Source organism: Eptatretus burgeri, chromosome 18, assembly GCF_056783735.1.
Source record: "Eptatretus burgeri isolate ZD-2024b chromosome 18, Ebu_testis_v1, whole genome shotgun sequence".
In the NCBI taxonomy this organism is placed as follows: domain Eukaryota; kingdom Metazoa; phylum Chordata; class Myxini; order Myxiniformes; family Myxinidae; genus Eptatretus; species Eptatretus burgeri.
In genome coordinates this window covers 28034893-28055016 of record NC_140978.1, presented here as the reverse complement: position 1 = coordinate 28055016, position 20124 = coordinate 28034893, and the positions used below count along the sequence as shown (strand labels likewise).

Sequence of the window (20124 nt, the reverse complement as noted above, 5' to 3'; positions counted from 1 at the left end):
TTCCTCTAACCCTAATGGTTACCTGCATCCCTTGTTTGTCCATTTCTGTCCATCTTCTCCGTCTGCCCTGCTCTTGGTGTTTCCCCTTTCCCCTGCTGTTCCCTTTGCGATGTTGTGTCCTGGTCTGTTCTGTGTCCTAGCTCTTCCACGAGCCGAGAACATATATTGAAAAGAAAGAAAAAAAGAAAAAGAGACAGGGGTGAAAACATAACCTCTGTCCACCTTCGGTATGTAATGAAGTATGTAATAAAGATTAAAAAAAAAAAGTTTTGCAGAGCTGGACTTGGTTGGCAGACGAATTGTGACAAGTGGTGGAAGACATTCTAAAATAAGAGGTCAAAAACACTGTCCGAAAAAAAAAACCAAGCAGAAAGAAGAAGGCTGAATGGTTGTCTGAAGAGGCAATAAATATTGAAGACAGAATAGGAGAGATGAAATCGAAAGGCACAACAACAGGGGACTTTTAAGCGGTTAAACGCCGACTTCCAACGACAAGCTGAGAAATACAAATAAATATTTCAAAGAAGCATCAAAGAGATAGAAAGTGACAACAGAGTACAGTACACTACGAGCAACTACGTGCAGACATAATAAATATAAGATATATATATATATATATATATATATATATATATATATATATATATATATATATATATATATATATATACATATATATATATATATATATATATATATATATATATATATATATATGTATATATATATATATATATGAAGTGTTTTGTGCTTGCATTCTGCGAGCAGCTATATAACTAAAGTTAATTCAGAATTAGTGATTTATAGAACGAGCTCTGTATTTAAAAGTTTACAGTTACAGTAATTTTAATGTAAATATGGCAAAGTTTATAAAATAAGAGGCAGAAGAGGTGCATATTAGCAGTGCCTAATAACCAATTTAAGTGTAAGCTCCATTGTCTTGAGTCACGTGACCTGCCATGAGCAAAGTGAGTGCGCCAACCGATTTTTATTCACGGATATTTTCGTTTACGGACATTTTCCGAAGGTTTTTTTTCGATTTTTTCCTGGGATATTGGCTTTGAGTTGCATCAGTATCGGGAATTTCAGATTTATAGCCCACCTAGAAAGCAGTGGCATCAAATGGGTTGCGAATGACTGGGATGATCGGGAGAGTTGAGAGACTGCCCATCCTTAAAATGTCCCATAGAATCAGTGCCTCCTACAGCCTCTCCGACCCAAATTCCTACTGCCTAGCTTTTTGTGCTGTCCCCTGTTTATAACAGATGGCAGATGTGTGCAAGGTGGGTTTCTAGCGCCTTAAAACCAGATTGCTCTGAGCAGGTGGGACCTATTAGTTTTGGACGGCAGCCTTCTCGGAGAAGGACAACTCCGATTTAAAATCTCCAGCTCTGGGTTAAATAATCTGGCACCGGGCAGCATCAATGCCTCAGTGGTGGAATCATTCCTTTTGTGATAAAAGGCACTGTTGACATAAGTGGAGGCCCATTATTCAACTTTATGAAGACCTGGCTCCATCTACTGTGCTTCACATTTCCCCTGTCCCAAGGAAATGAAGCACAAATGGCCAACCCAGCCCCCCGAGGCCCCCGACACACTATGATTATAATGGTGAACCTTGACAGCACCAGGGTTAGAGCCCTTATCTTAGACCCATAGGACATAGGACAACCCAGTGCTGGTCCTCCAGCCAGTATGACGCATAACACCCAAACCCCTTCTCAGGGAGGTGGTAGGCTGAGATGCGGAACATCCTCGGCTCCACCAATTTTTGATCATTGACACACTTGACACGTCGCTACAACAACGTACTATCACTGGCCCAATTAGGATAATCAGAAGACATGGTGTGTAAAATGACAAGACTCCGAATATTGCCACCAGGCTTGTCCAAAGCAAAAATACCCGGCACTGGAAGGCAGCAAGTGAGCAACTACACCCTCATCCATTCAGAAGAGTCACACCATGCCCATGGAGTAGCCCTACTACTGGCAAATAATATGACCCGCACATTGATGTCATGATGCCCTATCTCAGGCCATCTCCTTGTAACTCGTCTTAAGCATCGACATGGCATCCCGACTCCTCCTGATGACTCCATCTTTGCTCCTTACTTCTTTGGGTTCCTTCTTGGTCTTCCATTTGATTATGTTTGTTCCATATCCTGATGTTATGTAGACTTTGCTTCCCCGCTGACAGACCTCTGGTAGCTTGTACATAATGCTGCATTTGATCCTGGGGAGTAACTGCTGAAAGCTATCGATTCGGGTTCTTCCCGACATCTTTGTTCTTTGTTCCTTTCACACTATATATATATATATATATATAAATAAATATATATATATATATATATATATATATATATATATATATATATATATATATATATATATATATATATATATATATATATATATATATATATATAGTAAGCCTGGTGTTAGCGCAGTGGTTAGGGCAGCGGCTTGGGATCCAAAAGGTCCTGAGTTCAAGCCCCGTTCAGCCACTGAATTAATACACCAGGGGGTTGACTCAGCCTGTCATCCTTCCGAGGTCGGCGAAGTGAGTACCAGTGTACTGGGCCGGTGTATACCCCGGTTAAATAGGTGTACCATATCCCTGTGTCGTAAGAGGTGACCAGGGTTGCGTCAGGAAGGGCATCCGGCGTAAAACATGTGCCAAATCACTATGCGGATCATACAGATGATCCGCTGTGGCGACCCCTAACGGGAGCAGCCGAAGGAAGAAGAAGAAGAAGAAGATATATAAGTAGGGTAAGAATACTGCACTGGAAGGTAGTAGGGTAAGAATACTGGTTCTGGCTCACTTTTCCCCATGTAAATGAATGGGGGATTTTCAGCCATGAAATTTTTCTTTTTTTTCCCCTGAAAAAATAAATCCCCTTTTTAGCCCAAGGTATATTTATTTGTCTCCCCTTTTAACCTGGAGCCTGGTGTTGGCTTAGTTGTTAGGGTGGCGGCTTGGGATCCCAGGGTCCTGAGTTCAAATCCCGTTGGCTGCTGAATTAACACCAGGGGGTTGACTCAGCCTGCCATCCTTCCGAGGTCGGCGAAATGAGTGCCAGTGTACTGGTCCCGGTGTATGCCCCGGTTAGAATAGGTGTACTGTATCCCTGTGTGTCGTAAGAGGCGACCAGGGTTGGTGTCAGGAAGGGCATCCGGCCATAAAACATTGCCTCAAGAAAAAGCCAAACCCCTGCACAGCAGGGAAAAATGGCTGTAAAAACGGTCATTTTTTTATTTCCCCTTTTAACCTAGGGGCTCTCTATTCAAATAGCCCATACAACAAGATAAAGATTTGTTAAAGGTGATTCGAAAGAAATATCTGAAACGTCTAAGCCCCGGGACACTCTTTATCAAATAACCAATGCATATTGTTTAGCTCACTCATTGAACCTATAAACATTTGTTCATTCTCAAATTCCTTCAATAGTTTAATTTTCTTTGCACAATAATCCCCATCTAAAATATTGAAAAACAAAACATTTGAATCTTTATATTTTTTAAGATACCCCTTTTGTGCCATTACGAAATGATAAACTTCTCTTAATGATCTCATCTGACCACCTCCTGAGTTGCATATCATTTTGATATTGTAGTAAATTATTTTTCCATTGTTCAATTGATAACCATCAAATTTTTCAGTCCATTCAAACATATTTATTATTTTCTTTACATCCTCTAACTTATTGGTTTTTAAATTGATTCGCATATTTGTTTTATTTACCTTTGTTTTAGATATTTTTCAATAAGACTTATTTGATATTTTTCACATTCATTATGTTTTCCATTTATATACCAAGACTGAGATTTTCTCCACTCTTTAGTTTGACTAATACTTGGTTCGACCATTTATATATTGTGAAAAACGCGGCGGAAGCCCTTAAAAACCCTAACCCATCTTCCCATCGTTAAAACTTGTGTCCATATGGAACACAATCTATTCTATTCACTCTATCATACAATACCCATATGGAACACAATCTATTTTATACACTCTATCATACAATATCCATATGGAACACAATCTATTCCATTATCTAAAATAAATCTCTTATCATCAAAGGCTCCTAATGCCTTTTTATTTACTTCTTCACTATATATCTTATGTTTATAACTTCTTATTGTATTCATTTTCCTATATTCTTCTTTCTTATTCATCAAACAATTATAATAATTTCTAAAAGTTATTGATTTCTTTATTACATATTTCTTTATTCCCTTTAACCTTTTATCAATCTGATCACCATACTTATAAGCATATGCCTTTGCTCTCAATCCAATAAACTCACTCATTACTTTTCCACCCAACTCATCCTTAAACTTACCAATAACCTTTTCATTCTTTTTTGAAAATAACTCACTCTTCTTACTAAAATTACTTGTATCATATACTCCAATGTTTTTCTTCATATCCTTATAAACATCGTCAGTTTTTATATCTAGAATAAAACTATCGGTGTCCATATACAACAATGAAGCATTTTCACCATACTCTTTCTTTAAATCATTATACAAATAATCATACATCAATATCTTTGATAAATCAAGAACTGCTGTTCCAATATAAATTGGTTTATCCATGACAATACTTTCCTTTTTCATATGAATAGCAGAAAAGTTCTCTGAAAAAACCTCTTCTCTCTCAAAACTTGGTTTATTTATCAATCTAGAAGCTTCTTTCCAAGATGTTGCAAATCTAATGTTTTGCCTGTTTCTAACATTCTCCATTGTCTTTCCAAAGACAGCATTATTCATCAATTTATAGAATTCCCCTTCAAATTTTACTTTTGTATTTGTTCTCATATCTGTATTGAATTTAATATACTTTTTCATCCAAGGACTTTGTTTAAATTTTAAAACTCTATGAATTTTAGCTACTCTCAACCCAGCAGATAAATATTGTCTCAAGTTCCTTTGATGCAAAACATATCCCTCTTTATCATAGAATGTTGTTAATAACTTTTCTGTTGATTTGCCTTTAATATTAAAACTTTTATGATAATCACTGAACCATTCTTTCTTTGGGGTTTCTTTCTCACATGCAAAAGGAAGGTCTTTATGCTTATTATGAAGATCACTCGGGTACTTCAAATCAACTTCAAAATAATAACCTTCTTCTTTGCCATTCAATTTCTCTTGAGAAGAAATAACAATATTCATCAAAGCCTTTTCATAATCCTTTTCTTCCACCCACTCTAATTTACCATAAGGCAGAGATTGAGACATTGCCCATCCATACAAATTATTAGCATCAAAGTACATCAAATAATTACTATCTTTTTCACTCTCATAATTTGGAAGATATTTATTATTTGCTTTAGCATATCTTTTTGAACATACTTGTGATATTCCACCTCTCTTAGACTTCTCAATCATCAAAAGCATATCTACATCACTGACTAAATCTATATCTTGTTTTGTCATTTTCAACATTGCACTCCAAGCTAAACCAGGAGCTGTGAAATAGTGGGCAGGATCTAATCCATAACAATTTTTATTATGACAGAGTGATCTAAAAGCTTCAAACACATCAGCTAACAATAAAACATCTGTTTTTAGATACAAATCATGATATTCTCCAAGGTTCTTTATCTTAAATATTTTCCAAATTTCTTGTGCGTGTTTATATTCCTTATCACTTATCTCTTCTTCATAAAGGTTATTATAGAAACTTTCTTTTGAAGGAAGTTGTGTTTCTTTAAATCTCATAAATGAATCCATATAACCATAAGGATAAATTCCCTTACTTGTAAGAATTTTCTCTTTACTTTGAATTTCATTCCTTGTTTCAATTTCCTCTCCAGTTAGAATTCCCTCTTTAATCAGAATTTCATCTATAATCAGAATTTCCTCTTTAGTCAGAATTTCATTCTTTGTTCGAATTTTGTGTATAATTAGAATTTCATCTTCAGTAAGAATTTCTTCATTCATTTCCCCATTAATTAGAATTTCCTCTTTACTTTGAATTCTCTCTTTAATCTTAATTTCCTCTTTAGTTAGAATTTCCTCTTTTGGAAAGAATGAATTAAGATTTGGAAAAGAGCCCGTGGAGCTTAGATTTGATGCGAGGTTGGCTAGTGGCGTTCCCATAAACTTGTAAGAATCAAGAAACCTTATACGAGTTATAGGTTTTGTGAATATCATTTTTGTAAATGAAATATACTTTTGACTTGTGTTTGTTATGGCAGAAATATTCCCTGGTGTTTTTGAAAGTTCATTTATAAATAGATGTGTATCATAGTTGGCGCTGTTGTGAAGAAAGACTGGAATAAAAGAAGGTAATTTATAATTAAGATTACAACAGGAATGAGCGGGACCTCTATATTTACCAGTAAGATGACAATGATCCCTAACTTTAGACTCCTCAATTTCCTCCTCACAAATATGACAGATATTGTTCTTTCTAAATTCTAATTTTTCTTCTATGGTTAATTTCATCGGTTCATTTGTTTCTTTCATTAATTTAGTTAGTCTTATACAATCCTTTTCTAATCGTTTTACAAACTCTTGTGAAGCATTTTTTCCACTATACTGTTCAAGTTTATTATACTTTTCTCCAACAGATGATTTGATATAATAACAGAAACCACAAGGAATATGTTTTTGATATTTATTTGTATATGGTTCTTTTGGATTAGGAGAAGCAGTATTTATCTTTTTAAGGATACACTCAAAATCAGCGTATATCACAAATGGGTGCATGATAGATTTATTATAATCTTCAAAAGAAATCTTTTCACCAGGTTTAGGCATTGTAATTACAGCTGATTTATGATTACTACAATATTTTGAATGTTGTTCTAATCGTTCTTTTGTATGAAATGAATTAAGACATCGCTTACAAGGATATATTTTGTTTGCTGTTCTGAATACCTGAGAAGAGATTAATCTTGATAAATTATTGATGTATGTGTAATGTGAATTCTTTCCAACACTAAAATATAAAAGATCAATGTGTGTTTCTTCATTTTTATAGTTGTTTGAAATTTTTAATATCTGAACTTTGTTTGTATCCGTTAATCCATATACATTAATAGAAAGATTATTCTTTTTCTCAAATTTAGGAATATCTGTTAGTGGCATTGGGAAATTAAAATCTTTAATGTCCAAGGTATTCTCATATTTCATATATTGTTTTACTCTTTCTGAATTACATTTTGGTGGATGTAAGTGAGCAAGAACAGACCAGAGAAAACATTTATTGTCATTATTCTTAATATTAACAACTGCCTTCTTTCGTTTTATTTCTTTTGGTAATTCAATATAAGAAGAAGCTTTAAGAGGGTTTGATTTTAGAATGTGTATATCTAAAAAGATGATTTTTTTAATATTGAATCCACTTCCTACCACTGTATTATCAACATCCTCCTCTTGTCTTGATAGTTCTTCATAAACCCCACTATTCAAAAAATCTTGAAATGATGTTATAAAATGAAGATCTGTCCTCATATAAGGAGTTTGTTCTTCATCTTGTCTTTTCATATTCATTTTCACTCCCATATAAAACTTTAAAGTTTTCATTTCTTTTAATGTCTTTTTAATAAATTTTTCAACATCAGGTTTCACTATTTCAATTGATTCAACTATTGATGATGGACCGGGTTCTCCAAATTGAAAAATCCTGATTTTTATATGCCCTTTAAATGCCCCATCAGTGTTTTCAATATAATAGTCTCCCTTTACTTTAAACTCATTTTTCTTGTGTTTTTGTGATTGAAGATGCCTATTATAACTACTCTTCAAAACATCCTTTGAGCAGGTATCACAATGTTTTCTTTCCAACTCAAGAGGGCATATTTTGTGAAATAGATTAAATGTGTGTTTGTTGGTTCGGAGGTGTTTTCTATAATGTTTATATTCGTGATTACAAACATCGCAGTATGTTGTATTCACCATATTTATATAATAAAACTTTGCTTAAACTAAAAATTTCTTGATGAAAATTTCGTTTATTTTACAGGTGAATCTGTGCTTAAACTAAAATTTTCTTGATGAAAATTTCGTTTATTTTACAGGTGAATCTGTGCTTAAACTAAAATTTTCTTGGTGAAAATTTCGTTTATTTTACAGGTGAATCTGTGCTTAAACTAAAATTTTCTTGATGAAAATTTCGTTTATTTTACAGGTGAATCTGTGCTTAAAACCATTTTATCCTCCAACTTTTTCACTTAATAAATACAATGTTTCAAGACACAAAGGACAAGTTTCAATCAATCTCTTCATTTGTTAAAGATGCTGAGAAATATGTCAAGGATGTAAAATTGAACAAAGATAAATATAACAACTATTGGATAAAAACAATTATGGTGGATATGATGAGTTCTTCAATTTACTTCAGTGGAAGGGCTTTTAGTATACCTGGAAGAACATCAATTAAGGTATCTCTAACAAAAGTTTCTCCTCTCCTTCTGGCAATATATTCAAAACTAAAAAAGCAATGAAACAAGAAAAGGTATCAAAAAATAAAAACCTTATGGATGAAGCTTTAGAAAGAAAAGATAAGACCATCTGTAATATGCAAGGAGAAATTTGTATTTTTTTCAACAACCCTAAAGATATAAATCCTGATGAAATAAAGGATGTTAATATATCAGGTGAAATGACATTTCGTTCAATTGTAGTTAAGGATCATTTTAAAATTACCTTTAATATAAAAAATGTAGCAGTTGAATCTGTTAATGAAAAAATGTATATCGATATCGATGGTAATGTTTTTTCTACTAATTAAATGAGCCAATATTCAACTGAAGATTTTGAAGATTATGAGAGTGATTATGATACCGAGAGTTTGCATTCAAACGATAGTTATGACACCGAGAGTTTGTGTTCAAATGATAGTTATGAAAGTATAGATGATTCTGAAAGTATCGAAGATGATATCGAAGATGAATTTCAGTTTAAGTAAAGTTTTACTTTATAAATATGAATAGTTTACTCGATTTTGAGCCTCTTGAATTCCATGATTCTCCATATGACAAATTTGAGAATTGTCCTGCGTGTGAAAGACGGGGATTAAACACAGAGTCAAAAGCCTATAAACAATGTATATTCTGTGATTATCTTCTAATTAATGATAATCAAAAATATAAAAAGGAAAATAATTCTTTTAGATTTACACCAAAAATGAATTACTTTACAAGATTGATTCGAGAAATGAATGTAAAGAACGAGGGTGAGAACACACCTTTCCTTACAAGGGAAGAAACTGAACGTATTAGAGAAATGTTCAAAGGATTGTTGTTATATCTTATTCATGGATGTGATTTTCAGGGAAATATCAACACAAGATATTGCATAAATAAAATAATGGATTATCTTGAAATTAAACCTGAACTTAGGATAAAATATAGAATTTCGAAAAAGCCAAGAATAAATTAAATAACCTGTTTTCCAAATATATAAATGAATGATTTTTTACCTATTTGGGAAAATAAGATAAAATTTGACAACCATAAAAATCTCCCAAATTCATTAAGATGCCTCATAGTTGGTTCAAGTGGATGTGGAAAAACCTGCTTACTTTTAAAGATGCTCCTCACTCCCAACTTTTTAGATTATGATAATTTAATAATTTTCACAAAGTCGAGTTTTCAACCAGAGTATCAACTACTCTCACAAGGTTTTAATGCTGGTCTTCAAAAGAAGATATAATCGGTTTATTTAAACTTCAAAAAACCTAAATGATTTTAACATTGAAGATATAATACAACTATTTTGTGATACACAGAGATGTAAAAAGAAATCAAAACCGATAACTTGTATTCTGAGTGATAATACGGATGATATACCGTCTCCCAAGATTTGGATAAATCCAAAAAGAACCTCGTTATCTTTGATGATTGTGTTAATGAGAGAAACCAAACGGTAATGGACAGCTACTACACAAGAGGGAGACATTCTTCTTGTAATTGTATTTATCTTAGTCAATCGTACTTTCAGCTTCCTCGTCGTTCCATCAGAAACAATGCTAATACTTTTATTTTATTCAAGTTAAATTCAATAGATATAAACAATTTTTGGAGAGACAATTGTTCTACATTATGTAGTAAAAAGGATTTTGGGGATTACATGAAACACACGACTGAAAAATATAAATATATTGTTGTGAAACAAGATGAGATATTAAATGATATTTTTCAATAAATAAATGGATGCGAAAGAAAGAGCAAGAAGATTTAGGGAACATCAAGAGTTGGTTTCAAAAGTTGTAAAACAGCAGGAAGACATAAAGAAGAAACGCAGACAGAAACTAACGGGCGAAGAAGCATTTGAAAGAAAACAAGAGAAATTTTTTAAACCACTTTTAAAAACTTCCCAAGGAAAAATGAAAGATGTTTCCACATTTCCCACGGTAGAATATACTCCTAAAAACTTCAAATGTTAAAAGATTTCAGTCAAATGACGGAGGAAGAATTAGAGCATTTAGGAGAATTAGAATATGATGATGAAGGTTTATTTCAACAACTGGAAGAGATTAATCGACCCCTGATTATATTGTGAATGCTCTTCAAAACAATGAATATTCAGCGGATTCAAAAACCAAAGCAGGACTCATTCCAACAGAACAATCAGCAATATTTCATCTTGTTCAAGAAAAGGTATTGATATTTAATGATGAATTAAGGTTCTTGGGTTCTGCTCACCCCCCTGTTAAACTAACTCCAAGATTAATGTTTCTTCTCACAAAAGATGGAAGACAAGGTTCAACTGTGAGGGATGAATCAAAGTATATTGATAAACCATTGGATATGGAAAATAATGATGATAGAGTATATATTGATCTGCTGAACACTCTAAATTATAAGGTTATTCTTTCTAGTAAAAGTAGGAAGAATGAGAAGGAGAAACACATTATTCAGGCTTTAAGTATCCTTGGTTCAGGTGTTAGTTTTCTTCCAAATGACCCATTGCAATTAGTTAATAGACTGTTATTGTTGTTAGGCAGTAAGAAGGCTGGAAATAACAATTGTTTTAATGAAGCATCAGCCATTTTAGACCAGTTGATGAACATGAAAATAATTAATAAATATCAATATAAAGACATTTTATCTCATATTAAATAAGATGAGAAGCACAATCCTTAGTTTCAATTTCACAACAAGCGACCACACATCTTCATTCCCATACCCACTACAACTTGACACAACAAAAGAATATGAGGCATCTTTATTGTCCATGGAAACTTATAATACCTTATTTAATATAACCGAGAAAAATGACAAGTTTAGTTATAATCCAGGAAGTGGATACAAAACGATAACAGTCTCACCCGGAGCATATGAGATTTCTCAAATATCTTCCGAAATTGCTCGTCTTATGAAAGAACAGGGTGATGAACCAAAAAATATTGTTATAAACATTCAAAAACATACTTCAAAATCAACGATTAAAGTTAAAAATAACTACAAGGTTGATTTCACAATTGATAATTCATTTAGAGAGTTATTGGGTTTCTCCTCAAAAAGATTGAAACTAATGGGACGTTTTACAGTGATAATGTCATTCAAATATCCTCAGGAATAAATTCGGTGTTAATTCACTGTGATTTGATTGATGGTGCTTATAATGATGGGAAAAAACAAATACAATATTTTCATTCAGCGCATACTCAACCCCAATTGGTTATAAATTCAATATGGAACCCAAAAATTTGGTTTATCTACCTGTGTCAGGAAAAACCATACACAGAGTAAATTTTAGGATAACCGACCAAGATAATCGTGTGATTTCTTTTAATGGAGAAGTTATATCCATCAGAATTCACCTACGTGAAGTTTTCCAATAAATAAATACGATGGTTATTTTGAGGAAACACGAGTTGGGAAAATATAAAATAATTACAGGGGATGGGATGTTCCTTTCCCCATACTACAAGGGTGAAGGTATGTATCTTGGTAGAGGATACTATAAACCTAAGAGACAAAGGGGTGTTGGACATCAATTTAGAGGAGATGGGATAATTGATACTCTCATGGGTATTGGTTCAACTATTCTTAAACATAAAGATCTAATTGGTTCAACTGCTTCTGCTGTGGGAAATGTAGCAGGTGCCGTAAAGAGTATAAAAGATGCTCAGAAGGAATCTCATAAATTACAAGCAATAAAAGAAATTAAGAAAGGCAAAACTCAGTTGTCCCACCAAGAACGACAGAAAATAATTCAAATACTTGGATCAGGGTTTCAAAAGTTTTAACATCTTTTTTTTCCTAAATAAATACAAGTATGGAAGCAATTGATAGTATCTATGATTTGGATGATACTATTATTATCTCAAACTCCACTAAAAAAGATTACTTCAAGGTAAATGCAATAACTGGAACAGACTGGAATACGAATGGTACAAAAAGTTTTGAAATAAATAATCAACAAACCTATTTGAATCTCTCCGAAAGTTTCTTGTTGTGTAAATTTAAATTCACTAAGGCTGGGAATAACACAAACGCTACACTTGTAAATGATTTCTTCTGGAAAATGTTTGATAGTGTGCGTTTGTATATTGGAACACAAGAAGTTGAAGCGGTTGATTATGTCTCTGCTGTATCTGAAATGATAAAATTTACACTCTATACATTCAGTGATAGAATGGGAAAGGGGTCTGTCGAAGGTTTTATTCCTGATATGTCAACGGGAACAAACACAGACCCTGGGTATACTCAAAGGAAAGGAATGTATAATGATGATACAAAAGCAGAAAATAGTTTTACTGTGGCAGTTCCTCTTAAAGGTATATTTGGATTTTGTGATCATGATAAAGTTCTGTATGGCCTTAAAATTAGATTTCAACTACAAAGGAATGATAATGAAAATCGATTGCTTTTTGGTGTTGGTAGTGCTTTTGGTGATCAGAATAAATTTGTAATTGAGGAAATGAGTTGGTATATCAGTGAATATACTCCTAATCTTAAAACAGAAGAGATGTTGAATCGAAGACTTAACTCAAAGAAACCACTCAGTGTATCATACCTCAAAAGAAGATGTCAACACGTTAAACTCAATCAAACAACTTACACGTGGAATTTGGGTGTTCTGGAAGGAAAGCCACGATATCTGTGGATCATTTTTAAAAAGCCAGATGGTGATACTGCGACTGATAAGAATAATGCATTGAGTGATAATGCTAAGGTGAAACAACTTCGCGTTTCTCTAGATGGAACATTTTACCCACGAGATAGATTGGAAATTAATTGGGAAAAAATGATTTTGCTGAAGCATACAAGTCTTACCAAAAGGTGTGTGAAAGTAATGGAAATAAAGAACCTATTTTGGATATGACAGCATTTAAAAGTTTGTATACAATCTATGCGTTTGACCTGAGTGCTCAAAAGGAAACTATAAAGTCTAATCGAGTGGATACTTCCCTATACATTGAAAGAGGAGAGAGTGAAGAAGTTGATACATATTGTTTGCTTTTGGAAGAAACAGAATTGCAGATTAATACAGATAATGGTGTGATGATTAGTCTCACATAATTTTTTGTTAAATAAATGAGTGGCAAAGTACCAACTGGGGTATATGTTAATCAAATCAATCTTCATAAACTATCATCTTGTGTTCAAAATCAAAAGCCTTGTACGATTAACGTTAATACAATTCAGAGAAAAGGAGCAGTAAGAATTGATGTTTTTCTCACAAGAGAACAGGTTAAAATCTTGAATGACACTGGCTCACTTAAAATTAAAATGACAAAACCAATGTTGAAAAAATATTCAATAAGAGAGACGAGTGGAGGATTTCTCCCATTTCTAATTCCTTTATTTGCTGGTTTAAGTGCGGTTGGAGCATTGACGGGTGGTATTTCAACAGCGGTGAAAACTGCCAACGAAAGGAAGGCTCAACTCCAGGCTCAAAAAGAATTGGAAAGACATAACAAAGAGTTGGAGAAACAAATTAGTGGAAGTGGTGTAATTGTAGATTTTGCTGAAAAACTTGAAGGTCTGCCTGATAAAGCGAGATTGTTAGTTGGAGATATGCTTTCTTCTATAGCACAAGCAGGTGTAAAATTAACGAAAAGAGGTAATGGATTATATCTTTCTAATAAATAAATGAGCATTGATGAGTGGTTGAAAAAATTTGGAAAGAATACAACATCAAATTTACAACTTGTCAAATATTGTAAGAAATTAAAAATTCATAATGTGGTTATTTGTATGAGAGATGAATTAACAAATGTGCCGAAACATACAAAGAATATTATTATGAACTTAGAAGATAATAATGGGAACGGTTCTCATTGGGTTTGTATTTTTAATAGTCAAGACAAATATTATTTTGATAGTTTTGGTCTTCCACCACCTGTTGAAGTCATAAAATTCTTACAGAATGGTGTTTATCAAACATTTCAAGTCCAAGAATTAAATTCCAAGTGTTGTGGCCAATTATGCCTATATGTGTTATTTCAACTCAACAAAAATAAAAAATTTTATGATATTATTTTTAATCTAATATAAATGACTTATGTTGGTAAAGATGGTTCTATCTTTGGTTTATCTCAAGAACTGGATATTGATTTATCAAATTATTACACAAAGGCACAGGCTGAACGACATAAATATAATATAACCAAAAATATTAACATGAAAAATGCTTATAAATTAAAAAATTATCCAAGCCCGACTGACGCGAATGACTTGGTGAGATTAAGCGATTTATCACAATATATATCCTTAAATAAAACGGCTGTGTATTCCAAAGATACAGAAGTGTTGATATTATCTCCAGGTCATACAGAATTCACAGTTCGAATTAAAATAAATTTTTATAAAGAAGGGCGTATCGTTTGTATGAGAATAGAACAATGGGGGTATGATATGAATGATTTAGGGTATAATTGGTCATTTAAAATTAACCTCGAAGACCTGGAACAATTAAATCAGTCTCGTAAGGAAGAATATTATCCACTTGGTATCGAGAATGAGTTTTGTGGGGCTACGATTAGTAAACAACAAATAAAAGAATTTAATAAGGGTAAATATAATAATGGTTTTGCCCTTGTTTATCTCATGAAAACAGAAAAAACAGGATTATATATAATAAGTAAGGAAATACAAAATGATTTAACTATGGGAAGATGGGGAGGTGTTTCGTGCCATAATATTATTCTAACATATATTTCTAATACATAAATGACAGCAAGAAGGCTTCAAGAAAATTATCATTTCTGTGTCCAAGCATACCTTCAAGAAAAGGGTATTCGGTATTTTAATAAATATGTTCTACAACATAAGAATGAGGTATTTTCAATAAAAGATTGGCATTATGCTGATGTTGATAAACCGACAACTTTAGATTTAATTAGAATGTTAAATAATGAAAAAATTATAAAGTTAAGAAAAGGTAAGGCTCTTTTAGAAATTCAAAAGAAATTTTATTGGTTTCCTGTTGTAAAAAAAATTATTTTGGATACAGGAATAACAAGAAATCCTGATGAATATATGTATAATATTCTATGGGGTGTAAGCGATTCAAGGATAGTAAGGGATGAGGAAGGAGTTGAAGAAGAGAGGGAAGAGGAGGAAAAGGAGAAGAGGGAGAAGAAAGAGAAGGAGGAAAAAGAGAAGAGAGAGAAGGAGGAGAGGGAGAAGAGAGAGAGGGAGGAAAGAGAGAAGAGAGAGAGGGAGGAGAGAGAGAAGAGAGAGAGGGAGGAGAGGGAGAAGAAAGAGAAGGAGAGGGAGGAAAAAGAGAAGAGAGAGAAGGAGGAGAGGGAGGAAAGAGCGAGACAAAATAAATATCAAAATATGGAAACCAGTGAGATTAAAAAAAGATTAAGGGTATTACAGAAAATAACTCAACCCACCGAGGAGGAAAAGAAAGAATTGACAAGTCTATTTGCAATACTTTCGGCAAGACTATTGGCATCGACAAGATATGGATTTTAATTCAAGTTTTTCATTTTTTTTTTTCTTAAATAAATGGAGGAGAGAGTGAAGGCATTTCTAAGGATTCTTTATGTTTTAAAAATCAAGATTCAAATGTGCATGTTGGAAACTAAAAAGGTTTTTGCACTCTGCAGGAATTTTTCTCATAAATAAATGAGTTATTGTCTCAAATGTAAAAAGAAAACTAATACTAAAAATATTTCATATATTAAAAGTAAAAATAACAGGGTTATACAAAAAGGTATATGTTCGGTGTGTGGTTCAAAAAAAAATCAATTTATCTCCCAACACAAACTAGGAGGAGATATCCAAAAGTTTTTATCAGGAAGTAAATTTACAACTACTGGAATACCAGGGGAATTACATCTTCCAGGGTATTCTTTCTGTGGCCCAGGCACAAACTTGGATAAAAGATTAGATGAGGCAGACAATCCTAAATCCTGGAGTAAGCCTATCAATAGAGTTGATGAAGTGTGCATGAGACACGATATTGATTATGGGAATACCACAACGTTGGAAGAAAAGCATGAAGCCGATAGAGAAATGTTGTATAATTTGTCTCTGATACAAAATCCAACCTTGAGAGAAAAAGTTGATCGGTTCATTGTGAAGAAGATGATCAGTGCTAAATTGAAACTTGGACTTGGAAATTCAAAAAACTTATAGGCTCTAATGATGCCATTAAGACTGAAGAGCAATTAGCTGATGAATTACATAAACCAATATTCACAAAGTTTCAGAGAAGGAAAGTTTATTCCAAGGAAGTAGATTATATCTGGTCTGCTGATTTGATTGAACTCAATAATGATAAGGGGTACAAGTATGCTTTAACCGTTATTGATTTGAGGAGTAGATATGCGTGGGTTGTACCATTAAAAAACAAAACAGGTAATACTCTTATGTTAGCCTTCCAACAGATATTTAATAAAAGTAAGAGGAAACCTAAAAAATTGTGGACTGATGAGGGTAGGGAGTTTTATAACAAGACATTTATGAATTTTCTAAAAAATAACAGTATTACATTATACAGTACCTTTAATGAAGGGAAGGCAGTTGTTGTTGAACGTTTTAATCGTACCTTAAAAGAGAGACTATATAAAAAATTCACACAACTCGGTTCACAACAATGGTCATCTTTTATTCAAGATATTGTGGATAAGTACAATGACACGATTCACACGTCAACAAATATGAAGCCATCAGAAACATTTACAAAATTAAAATATGAAAAAGAGATTAATGTCAGAAAACCTAAGTTCAAAGTTGGTGATATCGTAAGAATATATAGGTGGAAATCTCATTTTGAAAAAGGTTATACGAAAAGATGGACCAACGAGCTTTTTAAAATTGTTGATGTAATAGATACGGTTCCTTGGACTTATAAGATATATGATTTGGAAGGGGAAGAGATTTTAGGTTCATTTTATTCACAGGAATTACAAAAGACAAAGATAAATTGAAATTTTTTGACTCCGCCCCTTTTTGGCTCCACCCACACAAGCCCCCGCCCACACAAGCCCCGCCCACACAAATCCCACACAAACCCCACCACACACCCCCCACAAGCTCCAATAAATTGAAATTTTTGACTCCGCCCTTTTTGACTCCGCCCACACACGCCCCTCCCACCGAAGCCCCGCCCACACAAACCCCACACAAGCTCCACACAACCCCCACACAAAAAATCCACGCAAGCTCCACACACACAAACCCCACACAAGCTCCACCCATATTCATCATATTCACATAATTAGTGATTAGTTAATTAGTTCCCCACACACACAACATGTTTATTTAATTAAAAAATTATCCACCCATCCACACAAGCTCCACTCATCCACCCATCCCCCATCTCTCCACCCATCCATTTATCCACATAAGCCTCATCCACATTCACCCCTCCCACACAAGCTCCACCCACATAAACCCCTGCCCATATAAACCCTGCCCACATAAACCCCTCCCACATAAGCCCTGCCTACACAAGCTCCACACAAAAACTCCACACACATAAACCCCTCCCACACAAGCTCCACCCACATAAACCCCCGCCCACACAAGCCCCACCCACACAAGCCCCACCCACACACGCCCCGCCCACACAGGCCCCTCCCACACACACCCCCCCCACGCAAGCCCCCCACCGAAGCCCCGCCCACACAAGCCCCGCCCACACAAGCCCCACCCCCCTCATCCCCCTGTGCGCCCCACCTTTGACCCACCACCTCCCTCATCCCACCCCCACCCTTCCCCACACACACACATGGGGAGGGGAGGGATGGGATGAGGGGGTGATGGGTCATTGGGGGAGCGCACCTACCCCCCCCCCTCCCCCCCCCAACCCCCCCCTTTACATCTCTTTTATTCTTTTCTTGTAATTCAGAATCAAGTAATTGTAAACAAAACAAATATAATTTATTAATATTGAAAATATTAAATATTCATTTGCGAGAATGTACAATCTTTCCCAGCAATCTTCTTCAGATGCCTTGTGATTTCGAAACTCAGACACCATATTCTGTTTTGAAACAAAAAGTGGATAATAATTAGGTTCTATAAAGATAATTACATGGTAATATGAATAAGCCTCGTTGACCACTGAATTAACACACCAGGAGCCTGTCATCCTTTCAAGGTCAATAAAATGAATTCCAGTGTACTGACAAAACCACGTCCAAACTAATGATGCAACCAACATAAGGCGACATTCTAAAGAGAGAGTGATATTAATAATAATTCAGAAATATTTACCTCCAGAAAATCATGTGTTGTACGAGTGATATTAATAATAATTCAGAAATATTTACCTCCAGAAAATCATGTGTTGTACAAGATTGCTTCAACAGCTGATGTTGTGCGATAGTGCTGAAAAAAAAAAGTCAAGGGTATAGATGAAGAGACAGACAGGGAAAGCAACACACACACACGCACACACACACACATACACACACACACATAGACACACACACACGTGCCTCACCATTGGTTTAATTCATTCGAGATCAGAGACCAGTCATTATAAATCATTGGCCTCTTCAATAAGAGCAGAGAGAGGTAGGTAGAAAGACAGACAGAGAGAGAGGCACACACATGTGTCTCACCATTGGTTTAATTCCTTCGAGATGAGAGGACGTGATAAGACTTCATGCCACTCATTGAAAATGTCTTTCAATTCTCTTCTAAAATCATTGATCTCTTCAATAAGAGTATTAATTTCATGAACCACGTCGTGATATGTGAACTCAATTTCTTCCAATGCCCTGTCAGGGAAAAAATATATATATATATATCAGAATTATCATGATTTAATTAATAATCATTTGCTTCATCGTTCAAAGAGAAAAGCATACACAAACTTACCAACTCTGTAGTGGGCTGTTGGCTTCATCGGAAGAAATATCGTCCATGCCTCAGTTGTAAAAATGAAATCCCGTCTGGCAGAAACTTTGTCTGGCGAACCGCTTATAAAGCAACGATGAGGAAATTGCTTAATCATTGGGTGTGGGCACAGGAAATGACAAGCTTCTCTTAATGATCTCATCTGGCCACCGCCCGAGTTGCAAATCGTTTTTGGACATAAACCACGCCATAAAAGTTTTGATTCAAATGTTTTCAGTTCGTGTTCTGAGATAAAATATAAACACGAGACCTTGTCTCACAGAATAGTTCCTATTTTTCACAGCATGACAGTCCAAAACCACTTCCTCATTCACACAGCACGGCCGTGTCAAAAACACTTCCTCATTTTCACGGCATGAACTGAAAACATTTGAAACAAAACTTTTTTTCTGGCATGGTTTATGTACAAAAATGATTTGCAACTCAGGAGGTGGTCAGATGAGATCATTAAGAGAAGTTTATCATTTCGTAATGGCACAAAAGGGGTATCTTAAAAAATATAAAGATTCAAATGTTTTGTTTTTCAATCTTTTAGATGGGGATTATTGTGCAAAGAAAATTAAACTATTGAAGGAATTTGAGAATGAACAAATGTTTATAGGTTCAATGAGTGAGCTAAACAATATGCATTGGTTATTTGATAAAGAGTGTCCCGGGGCTTAGACGTTTCAGATATTTCTTTCGAATCACCTTTAACAAATCTTTATCTTGTTGTATGGGCTATTTGAATAGAGAGCCCCTAGGTTAAAAGGGGAAATAAAAAATGACCGTTTTTACAGCCATTTTTCCCTGCTGTGCAGGGGTTTGGCTTTTTCTTGAGGCAATGT

The 20124-nt window shown here is 34.3% G+C and overlaps 1 long non-coding RNA gene across 1 annotated transcript; it reads right to left on the bottom strand.

The window, feature by feature from the left end:
• Positions 1-18240: 18240 nt before the first annotated feature.
• On the bottom strand, positions 18241-19587 carry LOC147008799 (uncharacterized). The gene is made up of 3 exons (XR_015053305.1): positions 19000-19587; positions 18706-18763; positions 18241-18416 (listed from the first exon to the last, which is right to left on the bottom strand). It is a non-coding gene; the product is annotated as an uncharacterized LOC147008799 (long non-coding RNA).
• Between the last annotated feature and the right edge of the window lie 537 nt (positions 19588-20124).